The sequence below is a fragment of the Lynx rufus genome, unplaced genomic scaffold, assembly GCF_022079265.1.
Source record: "Lynx rufus isolate CCGP_SWC_20201006 ecotype Redwood Valley unplaced genomic scaffold, mLynRuf1.p SCAF_18, whole genome shotgun sequence".
NCBI lineage: Eukaryota > Metazoa > Chordata > Mammalia > Carnivora > Felidae > Lynx > Lynx rufus.
In genome coordinates, this window is record NW_025814832.1 from 9,920,586 (window position 1) to 9,932,656 (window position 12,071).

The following is a 12,071-nucleotide window of genomic DNA, read 5'->3' on the forward strand; positions in this document are numbered from 1 at the left end:
ATAGGTTACTGCATGAACCTATTCCCCAGGGAGACACAATTCCCCAGGGAGACACATTGTATTTTATTTCTTAATTTTAAAATAAAAGGGCCTTAAGAAGATGAATGTACTGGACTTAAAAGGTCCATTTTGCTTTTAATTTAATCTAATAGCCAATGAAATTATAAAGTAAATATACAATATCTTTATTCTGCAGAATCTTGAGGATTTCAGCTAGTTTCTCAAAGGCTATTGCTATAGAAGAATTTAGGAAGTCTTTAAATTCAATGAAACAAGCCTTGAAAGACAAAGTGAGGAAGCAGCCAAAAGAGACAAAGAGGGATCTTGCTAAGGACACAGATTGTGAAACAATACAGAATAAAAAATAAATTAGAAGCAACAAGAAATTGAAAACCCCGTTCCTGACATAGAGGAAGTCTTGAGATAATCACACAAATGGAGAGAAATTAGACAAATATTACTGTAGTTATCAAGGAGATCTATCTAGAGTGTGAGGATCCAGTAAGAATGGATGTGGAGTAGAAAAATCAATAAGTGGAACAATAAAAATGTTCTAAGATATAATATGGGAAAATTATAAAATATATCTTCAGATTGAAAGATTTCTTAACAATCACAGCAGACAAATCCAATTGTCTGATCCTTCTGGCTTCTGATTTCTCTGGAGCAATATTCAAAGCAACAAGACAATGGGCATGCTGTATTTCAATTACGTTTGATCTCTTTTATTGGCTTATTGGTTCTAACTCTTTGTATTGTTATTTTAGTGGTAGCTTTAGGGTTTACATTATGTATCTTTAACTTATCACAGTCTTCTTTCAAGTGATATGATACCATTTCATGTGATGTATCAGAACTTTACAACACTATCCTTCCATTTCTCTCCAGGCTTTGTGCTTTGTCCAGATACATTGTACTTCTATAAAAACCATAATATGTTGATGTTATTTTGCCTTAAACAGCCACTTGTCCTTTAAAGAAGTTTAAATAATATGAAAAGAAAATTCCTTATCCTTACCCATGCCATTACCATTCCCGGTGGTGTTCATTCCTTTGTGTCTTGCATCATATTCCTTCTGCTCAAAGGAATTTCTTTAACATTTTTTATAGTGTAGGTGAGTTATTGATAAATTTGTTCAAATTGTGTATGCATGGAAAAAGTACTTCACCTCTGCTTTTGAAACATAGCTTTGTTGGATAGAGGCCTAGGTTGGTAGTTTTGTCTTTCAGTAACTTACATATATTCCTTCATTGTCTTTCATCTTACATCATTTCCAAAAATACGCTGTAATCCACATCTTTGTTCCTCTGTACACAATGTGGTATTTTCTCTGACTTCTCTTAAGATTTTCTCTTTAGTCTTGGTTTAAGCAATTTAATTATAATAATGTTTGGTAGTTAATAAATTTCTTGGTGAAGGAGCCAAAATGGCACATGGAAGTTTTTTTGTGTGTCTCACATCCATGAAATACAGCCAGACCAACACTAAACCATCCTGCACACCTAGAAAACTATCTGAGGATTAACACAATAATCTGCACAATCTGAACCACAGAATTCAGCAGGTATGTGGTGCAGAGAGGTGAACTGGGAGAAAGAGAAGCCATGGAGGGCAGGGAGCCGCTTTTGCATGCAGAAAGAGGACAGAGATGGGGTGGGAGAAGAATACGGGAAAAGCACTCCCCCCCCTCCCCCGAAAGCAGCTGGAGAGAAAGTGGAAAAGTGGAAACAGCCGCAGGGACTGAACAAAAAAGGGAGAAAGGAGAAAGGAGAGGGTTTAAATTCTATTAAGATTCTAAAAACAGGGGTAGTGCAGAGCCTGAAACTCTGCCACTCAATACCTGGTGTTGTTGTCATGGGAAGGGCAAATCCCCAGGAGCAGAGAGCAAGGTCCTCAGGGTCATCAGGCCTCATGGAGGAGAGGTGGTTCTCCTGATGGAAGGACATATGGTAGATGTAGGGTAGCCAACCCACAGGCAAAGTTCCCAGTGGACCCCAGAGAACAACCACATTCGGTGGTGCTGGAACAAGGACGTTAAATGGCAAGTCTGGTGCCAGATGTGTGTTGTGATGTACCATAATCCCTGAATCGCTGCCACTCCACGATCACGTGAACTTTCTCTGGGGTGGGTTGGCACCCAGCCACAGTCTCTGGGCATCAGCAGCAGCATGGTCTTGAGAATGTTCCCGGGGACAGGTGGGCACCTGGCCCTTGCTCAGTGAGACCCTCCCCCCAAAGGTCTGAGCGGGTCAAGACTGCAGTTCCTCAGAAGTGAGGGGATGGGAAACAGCTGCATCTGAGATAAAACTCAGGAGGGATGTTCTGCCTGGCAAGCTGATGGCTTAGTCATGGAGAGTAAAAGTGGGGAGCGGATGGAAGCTGGAGACAAAGGAGGGATACATGATTGCTGGTCAGAGCACAGAGTTCTAATAGTAGAGACTGGGAAGCTGGGTGATGCCATTTTCACCCCTCCCGTGCATGTGCATACACACCCCTAGACTCCACAACAATCTACCCCAGTAAGCTAAGCAACACCATCTGGTGGAGAATTGGAGCCATTACAGTAAGCCCTGCCCATCTGGGCCAACCTCACTATTCAGGAACACCACAAGTCTCTCCATCCTTTCATTTTATTCTATTTCATTGTATTCATTATTTTTCAAATTTCCAATCATTTTCCTTTTTTCCTTTCTTTTCTCATCTTTCCCTTTTTTCTGTAATCAAGCTCCTTTCAACAACCAAACCAGAACACACCTAAGATATAGCATCCTTTATTTGATTTTTTATGTGTTGTTTTTAATTTTTTAATTTTAATTTTTTTAACTTATTAATTCCTTTTCTTCTTTCAAAATGACAAAATGAAGGAATTCAGCCCAAAAGAAAGAACAGGAAGAAATGACAGCCAGGGTCTTAACACAGATACAAGCAAGATGTCTGAACCAGAATTTAGAATTTTAATAATAATACTAGCTGGGGTTAAAAACAGATTAGAATTCCTTTCTGCGGAGATAAAACCGAGTCAGGATGAAATAAAAAATGCTATAAGTGAACTATAATCTCGAATGGATGCCACAGTGGCAAGGACAGATGAGGCAGAGCAGCGAATCCGAGATATAGAGGACAAACTTATGGAGAACAATGAAGCATAAAAAAAGAGGGAGACTAAGGCAAAAGAGCACGATTTAGGAATTAGAGAAATCAGCAACTCATTAAAAAGGAACAACATCATAATCACAGGGGTCCCAGAAGATGAAGAAAGCAAAGGGCGTAGAAGGATTAGGTGAGCAAATCCTAGCAGAAAACTTTCCTAATCTGGGGAAGACACAGACATCAAAATCCAGAAAGCACAGAGGACTCCCATTAGATTCAACAAAAGCTGACCGTCAACAAGGCATATCATAGTCAAATTCACAAAATACTCAGGCAAGGAAAGACTCATGAAAGCAGGAAGGGAAAAAAGTCTTTAACCTACAAGGGAAGACAGATCAGGTTTGCAGCAGACCTATCCACAGAAACATGGCAGGCCATAAATGAGTGGCAGGATATTGTCAATGTGCTGAATTGGAAAAATATGCAGGCAAAAATTCTTTATCCAGCAAGGCTGCCATTCAAACTAGAAGGAGAGATAAAAAGTTTCCCAAACAGAAACTGAAGGAGTTCATAACCACTAAACCTACCCTGCAAGAGATTTTAAGGGGGACTCTTTGAGGGGAGAAAAGACAAGGAAGAAAGACCAAAAACCACAAGACTAGAAAGGACCAGAGAACACCACCAGAAACTCCACCTCTACAGGCAACATAATGGCAATAAATTCATATCTTCCAATACTCACTCTAAGTGTCAATGGACTAAATGCTCCAATTAAAAGACATAGGGTAACAGAATGGATAAAAAATGCTGTTTACAAGAGACCTACTTTAGACCTAAAGACACCTTCAGATTGAAAGTAAGGGGATGATCATGCTAATGGTCACCAAAAGAAAGCCGAAGTAGCCATACTTACATCAGACAATCTAAACTTTAAAATAAAGACTGTATCAAGAAATGAAGAAGGGCATTATATCATAATTAAGGGTTCTATCCACCAAGAAGTCCTAACAATTGAAAACATTTATGCACCAAATGTGGTAGCACCCAAATACATAAATCAATTAACAAACATAAAGAAACTCATTGGTAATAATACCATAATAGTAGGGGACTTCAACACCCCACTCACAGCAATGGACAGGTCATCTAATCAAAACATCAACAAGGAAACAATGGCTTTGAATGACACACTGAACCATATGGACTTAACAGATATATTCAGAACATTTCATCCTAAAGCAGCATAATATACATTCTTCTCCAGTGCACATGGAACGTTGTCCAGAATAGACCACATACTGGGACACAAATCAGCCCTCAGCAAGTACAAAAAGATTGAGATCATACCGTGCATATTTTCAGACTACAACGCTATGAAATTCGAAATCAACCACAAGAAAAAATTTGGAAAGGTAACAAATGCTTGGAGACTAAAGAACATCCTACTAAAGAATGAATGGGCTAACCAAGAAGTTAAAGAGGAAATTAAAAAGTATATGGAATTCAATGAAAATAATAATACCACAACCCAAAACCTCTGGGATGCAGCAAAGACCATCATAAGAGGAAAGTATATAGCAATCCAGGCCTTCCTAAAGAAGGATGAAAGATCTCAGATACACAACCTAACCTTATGCCTTAAGGAGCTGGAAAAAGAACAGCAAATAAAACCTCAAACCAGCAGAAGACAGGAAATAATAAATATTAGAGCAGAAATCAATGCTATTGAAACAAAAACAAAACCAGTAGAACAGAGCAAAAGCTGGCCCTTTGAAAGAAATAACAAAATTGATAAATCCCTAGCCACTTTGGTCAAAAAGAAAAAGGAAAGGACCCAAATAAATAAAATCAAGAATGAAAGAGGAGGGATCATAACCAACACAACAGAAATACAAACAATAAGAGAATATTAAGAGCAATTATACACCAATAAAATGGGCAATCTGGAAGAAATGGACAAATTCCTAGAAACATATAAACTACCAAAACTGAAACAGGAAGAAATAGAAAATTTGGACTGATGCATAACCAGTAAAGAAATCAAGTTAGTAATCAAAGATATCCCAAAAAAACAAGAGTCCAAGGGCCAGATGGCTTTCCAGAGGAATTCTACCAAATATTCAAAGAAGAGTTAAAACCTATTCTCTTGAAGCTGTTCCAAAAAACAGAAATGGAAGGAAAACTTCCAAACTCTTTCTATGAAGCCAGCATTACCTTGATTCCAAAGCCAGACAAAGACCCCCACTAAAAAGAACTATAGACCAATTTCCCTGATGAACACGGACACAAAAACCTCAACAAGATACTAGCCAACTGAATCAATTAAGAAAATTATTCGCCACGACCAAGTAGGATTTATACCTGGGATGCAGGGCTGGTTCAATATCTGCAAAACAATAAATGTGATACAGCACATCAATAAAAGAAAAAAAAAGCCACATGATCCTCTCAATACATGCAGAGAAAGCATTTGGCAAATACAACATCCTTTCGTGATAAAACCCTCAAGAAAGTAGGGATAGAAGGATCATATCTCAAGATCATAAAAGCCATATATGAAAGACCCACCACTAATATCATCCTCAATGGGGAAAAACTGAGAACTTTCCCCCTAAGGTCAGGAACAAGACAGGGATGTCCACTCTCGCCACTGTTATTCAATATAGTATTGGAAGTCTTAGCCTCAGCAATCAGACAACACAAAGAAATAACAGGCATCCACATTGGCCAGGAGGAGGTCAAACTTTCACTCTTCGCAGATGACATGATACTGTATATGGAAAACCCAAAAGATTCCACCAAAAAGCTGCTATAACCGATCCATGAATTCAGCAAAGTGGCAGGATATAAAACCAATGCACAGAAATTGCTTGCATTCCTATACACCAATATGAAGCAACAGAAACAGAAATCAAGGAATCGATCCCATTTACAATTGCACCAAAAACCATAAAATACCTAGGAATATATATAACCAAAGAGGTGAAAAATCTATACACTGAAACCTATAGAAAGTTTATGAAAGAAACGGAAGAAGACACAAAAAATGGAAAAATATTCCATGCTCCTGGATAGGAAGAACAAATATTGTTAAAATGCCAATACTACCCAAAGCAATCTACATATTCAATGCAATACCTATCAAAATAACACCAGCATTCTTCACAGAGCTACAACAAACAATCCTAAAATTTGTATGGAACCAGAAAAGACCCCAAATAGCCATAGCAATCTTGAAAAAGATTGGAAGGGGCTTGAAAAAGCTGAAGGCATTACAATCCCAGGCTTCAGTATGTATTACAAAGCTGTAGTCATCAAGACAGTATGGTACTGGCACAAAAACAGACACTCACATCAATGGAACAGAATAGAGAACCCGCATATGGACCCAGAAAGGTATGGCCAACTAATCTTTGACAAAGCAGGAAAGAATATCCAATGGAATAAAGGCAGTCTCTTCAGCAAGTGGTGCTGGGAAAACTGGACAGCAACATGTAGAATAATGAACCTCAACCACTTTCTTATACCACACACGAAAATAAACTCAAAATGGATGAAAGACCTAAACGTAAGACAGGAAGCCATCAAAATCCTCAAGGAGAAGGCAGGCAAAAACCTCTTTGACCTTGGCCACAGCAACTTCTTACTCAACATGTCTCCAGAGGCAAGGGAAACAAAAGCAAAAATGAACTATTGGGACCTTGGCTAAATAAAAAGCTTCTGCACAACAAAGGAAACAATCAGCAAAACTAAAAGGCAACTGAAGGAATGGGAGAAGATATTTGCAAATGACGTATCACATAAAGGGTTAGTATCCAAAGTCTAGAAAGAACTTATCAAACTCAACACCCAAAAAACAAATAATCCAGCGAAGAAATGGGCAAAAGATATGAATAGACACTTCTCCAAAGAAGACATCCTGATGGTCAACCGACACATGAAAAAATGCTCAACATCACTCAGCATCAGGGAAATCCAAATCAAAACCACAATGAGATACCACCTCACACCTGTCAGAATGGCTCACATTAACAACTCAGGCAACAACAGATGTTGGCGAGGATGTGGAGAAAGAGGATCTCTCTTGCACTGCTGGTGGGAATGCAAACTGGTGCAGCCATTCTGGAAACCAGAATGGAGGTTCCTCAAAAAATTAAAGATAGAACTACCCTATGAGCCAGCAATTGCACTACTAGGTATTTATCCAGGGATACAGATATCCTGTTTCAAAGGGACACATGCACTCTAATGTGTATAGCAGCACTATCAACAATAGCCAAAGTATGGAAAGACCCCAAATGTCCATCGATGGATGAATGGATCAAGAAAATGTGGTATAGGGGGCACTGGGTGGCTTAGTCAATTGAGTGTCCGACTTTGGCTTAGGTCACGATCTCGTGGTTCATGAGTTCAAACCCCATGTCAGGCTCTGTACTGCCAGCTCAGAGCCTGGAGCCTTCTTTGGATTCTGTGTCTCCCTCTCTCTCTGCCCCTCCCCTGCTCGCACTCTGTCTCTCTCTCCCTCAAAATAAATAAAACATTGAAAAAATTAAAAAGAAAAGAAAAAGTGGTGTATATATATATATATATATATATATATATATTCACAATGGAGTATTAGTAATCCAAAAGTATGAAATCTTGCCATTTGCAGCTATGTGGATGGAACTAAAGGGTATTATGCTAAGTGAAAGTTGTCAGTCAGAGAAAGACAAATATCATATGACTTCACTCATATGAGGACTTTAAGATACAAAACAGATGAACATAAGGGAAGGGAAGCAAAAATAATATAAAAACATGATGGGACAAAACATAAGAGACTCTTAAATATAGAGAACAAACAGATAGTTGCTGGAGGGGTTGTGGGAAGAGCGATGGGGCTAAATGGGTAAGGGGCTTAAGGAATCTAGTCCTGAAATCATTGTTGCACCATGTGCTAACTGACTTGGATGTAAATTATAAAAAGTAAATAAATTATAGAAAAAAATAAAATATTACTATGTAGTCACACTCAAAAATAAGTAATGCACCTCTCTCTGGACCAAAAAAACCAAACAAACCAAAAAACAAACAAACCCCACAACAACAACCCATAAGGCATTTGCAGAAGGAGGAAAGAGGGGGTAAACTATAGTAATGAACAGTGGCTGACACTACCACAAGGCCAGGTAGGCCTTGTTGCAAACTCAGGGTTGAATCTCCAAGCCAGAAATTGTTGCTGGAAGGCTGAGGCCAATTCTGTCTGGTCCCCACTTGGTTAGACCTAGGCCTAGATTTAAACAGCTATACTCAGGCTTTCTCGCTGTTGGCACTATTGGAAATTTGGGCTGGATAATTCTTTGCTGTGGGGGGCTTTCTGGGGATTATAACATGTTTAGCCGCAACTTACCTACCCCCAGTTACAATAAGCAGAAACATCTCTAGACATTGCCAAGTGTTCTCTGGGGGGCAAAAGCACTGGCACCATACCTCCTTTGACTAAAATAGTTTCCAGAAGTGTGGGCAGAATATGCAAGTCAAACAAGTAACATACTACAGTCAAGATTCAGAACATTAAAGATCTTTTTAATCCAAAAGAGAAAAGACTTGGGATCATTTACTAAAAGAAGAATGAAGTTTATAGTACTTATTTCATTAGGAAGACTGGATGCAAAAAGAATATGGGCAGTAGGTTCAAACTGCTATGGAACAACAATTTTGAACCTAGACTTCTCTCCCCAAATTATCATTCAAGGTTGAAGGCACAATAAATACATCTTCAGACTTGCAACAACTGGGGATTTATTTTTTATCAGTCATGGCCCGTATCTGAAAGGGATACTGAAGAATGTACTCAGCACAAGAAAAATGAACTAAGGAGAAGGTTGTGGTTTTAAGAAAGAAGGGTGAACAAGGAAATCCAACATGGCGGAGAAGTAGGGGGACCAGATGTTCCCTGGCCCCTCAAACACAGCAGTGTTGATTGAGGCCTAAGGACTTTGAATTCCAAGAGTCCAGGCTGCAGAGTGACAAAGACATCTCCAGGGGCCCACAGGGACAACCTGGTGGGCCATAGGTGTGTGATCACAAACTGGGAGAGATAAAACTGGCCATGGGGGCACAGATGGTAGGGATCCCCTTGTGTGGAGAGACAAAGGGAAGAGAAAGAGTGGCTGCGGAAGCATAGGACTGTATCTGGACAAGAGAAAAACCACATACTGGGATGGACAAAGATCCAGTCTCCAACTGCGGAGTTTTCTCTGGACTGGGGCTTGGTGCCTGTTTGGGCACCAGGGGAAAGGGGAGCCAGCCCGGTCTTGGTAACTAGTTCAGGGGTGTAGTCCACAGTGGGAGAAAGCAATCCTCTCCCTCAAGTGCTGTGGGAAGAAGGTATATAACCACTTAAAGGACAAAGACCCTGCCTGCGCCCGCCAGCCAGAGGCCATATATCGGTGGTGGGGAGCAGCACTTCCCCAGAACCAGGGCGCACAGAGCAGGACCCTTTAGGACTTGGGGGTTTAAATCCCAGCTGACAGCCAGGGAGGTGCAGGAGTCGTGGGAGCGGAACAAACCACCTCATTCCCACTCCTGGCACTGCAAGGACAGCCTGAACAGAGTGGTTTGGGACACCCGGTTCCGGGGAGGAGAGACTGGGGTGTTGCCATTTTTCTCCCCATCACCAACAAGGTGGGGCTTCAGGGAACAGACAGTGGGCCCACAGTGGAGGTAGGACCTGCCTACACCAATCCACGCCCCTCCACACCTGGTAACTGGTATCTAGGGGAGTGGGATTGACATTGATGAACCAGACAGCCCCTCCTCCAGATCAGTGCTGCCATCGGTTCCAAGTCACCCAGCGGTTTTGCATTTCCTGATTTAATTCTTGGACAATTCTTATTATATATATACATATATATATATATATATATATATATATGTATATATATTTTTTTCCTTCCTTTTCTCCTTATTTCTTCCCTCTGCTAGTCTGGTTACTCTGCTTGTTGGTTTGTACTCTGCTTGTTGGTTTCTTTAAGCAGACATATTTACTCTATTCTCTTTATACCTGTTCTATAACCCCTTTATTTTCCTCTTTCTCTCTCTGGATTAAGTCATATAGTTTATCTGGTCAATTTTTATTCCTTCTTTTTCTCCACTCCTGTCATTTCTCTCTTTGTATGGGATATAGCCTCTTCCATTAACAATGCCCCCACTCCATCATTCTGCTGTAGCTGGTGTTTTTGCTTTTTCTGTTTTTGGTTTGTTTTCTTTTCCAGAGCTACATCAACGAACAAATCAAAGTACACCTGGTGGATGGTCCAAAACATAACTACGAGGAGGGAGATAAAGCAACCAGTGTCACAACAACAGAGAGCAAGTAACACACTCCAAAAAATGCGTCCTGAAGAGCCAGGGCCTGGACAGTGTAAGAAAGAAGGGAACATATAAATCAGTAAAACATAAAGTTAATCTATGTGTATTATTTTCTAATTGCCAAATAATTCAATAGCCTTCATATATGCAAACTACATCTATTAGAATATATAATGAAAGGAAAAAATCCTATAGTAATTCCAAAAAAGGATCAATTAAAAATAACTGCAGGAGGAAATATACAAACTCCCTAGGAATAAAGCCATCATATGAAACTGAAGAACCCAAAAGAGAACTTGAACTGATGAAAAGCAGACTGTTTTTGGATAAGAAGACTCAAAACCATAAATATATCCATTTTCACCAAGTAATCTATAAATTCAATGTCATTCCAGTAAAATACTAATAGATCCTTCCCTGAAGCATCATAATGATTTTATAGTCATTGAAAGATAAAAAGCAAGAATATCCAGGAAAAATTCTAAAACAGAAGAAATCTGAGGGTAATCAGCATTACCAAATGTTAAAGCATATTATAAAGCTACAGTGATTAAAACAATGTGGTTCTACTGTTTGGCAGGTCAATGGAAGAGACTAGAATGTCCAAAAATGAATTCAAATATGCGTGGGAATGTAGCAAATGCTAAAGGTGGTGTTTAGATGAGCTGGGAAAGAATGGATTATTCAATAAATGATGTTAAATGACTTGGGGACCTATCTGAAAAACACTAAGTTTGTGTCGTACTTCACACCAAAATAAATTTCAGATGGACTCATACTTACCTATGGAATATGGAATCAAAGATGAACATGGAGAAAAAGTAGGACATTTATCTTTAAATGTTAGTGTAGGGAAGGACTAAATAGGGCCATCAATCAGAAATCATCAGAGAACATGTTTGACTATTTTTGTAAATAAATATTGATTATTTTAGAGGTGCCTGGCTGGCTCAGTCAGAAGAGCATGTGATTCTTGATCTTGGGGCCATGAGTTCGAGCCCCACATTGGGTATAGAGATTAGAAATAAATACATTTTTTTTAATTTTTTTTCAACGTTTTTTATTTATTTTTTTGGGACAGAGAGAGACAGAGCATGAACGGGGGAGGGGCAGAGAGAGAGGGAGACACAGAATCGGAAACAGGCTCCAGGCTCTGAGCCATCAGCCCAGAGCCTGACACGGGGCTCGAACTCACGGACCGCGAGATCGTGACCTGGCTGAAGTCGGACACTTAACCGACTGCGCCACCCAGGCGCCCCGAAATAAATACATTTTAAACAAATATATTGACTATTTTATTTTTATTTTATTTTATTTATTTTTTTAAACAATTTTTTTAATGTTTATTTATTTTTGAGAGAGAGAGAGAGAGACAGAGCATGAGCAGGGGAGGGACAAAGAGTGAGAGAGGGAGCCATAGATTCTGAAGCAGGCTCCGGGCTCTGAGCTGTCAGCACAGAGCCCAACACGGGGCTCGAACTCATGACTGTGAGATCATGACCTGAACCGAAGTCGTAAGCTCAACCAACTGAGCCACCCAGGTGCTCCATATATTGACTATTTTAAACAGAATTATCTTTGTAGCAAAAACACCACAACTAGGTCAAGAAACAAACAACTGGGA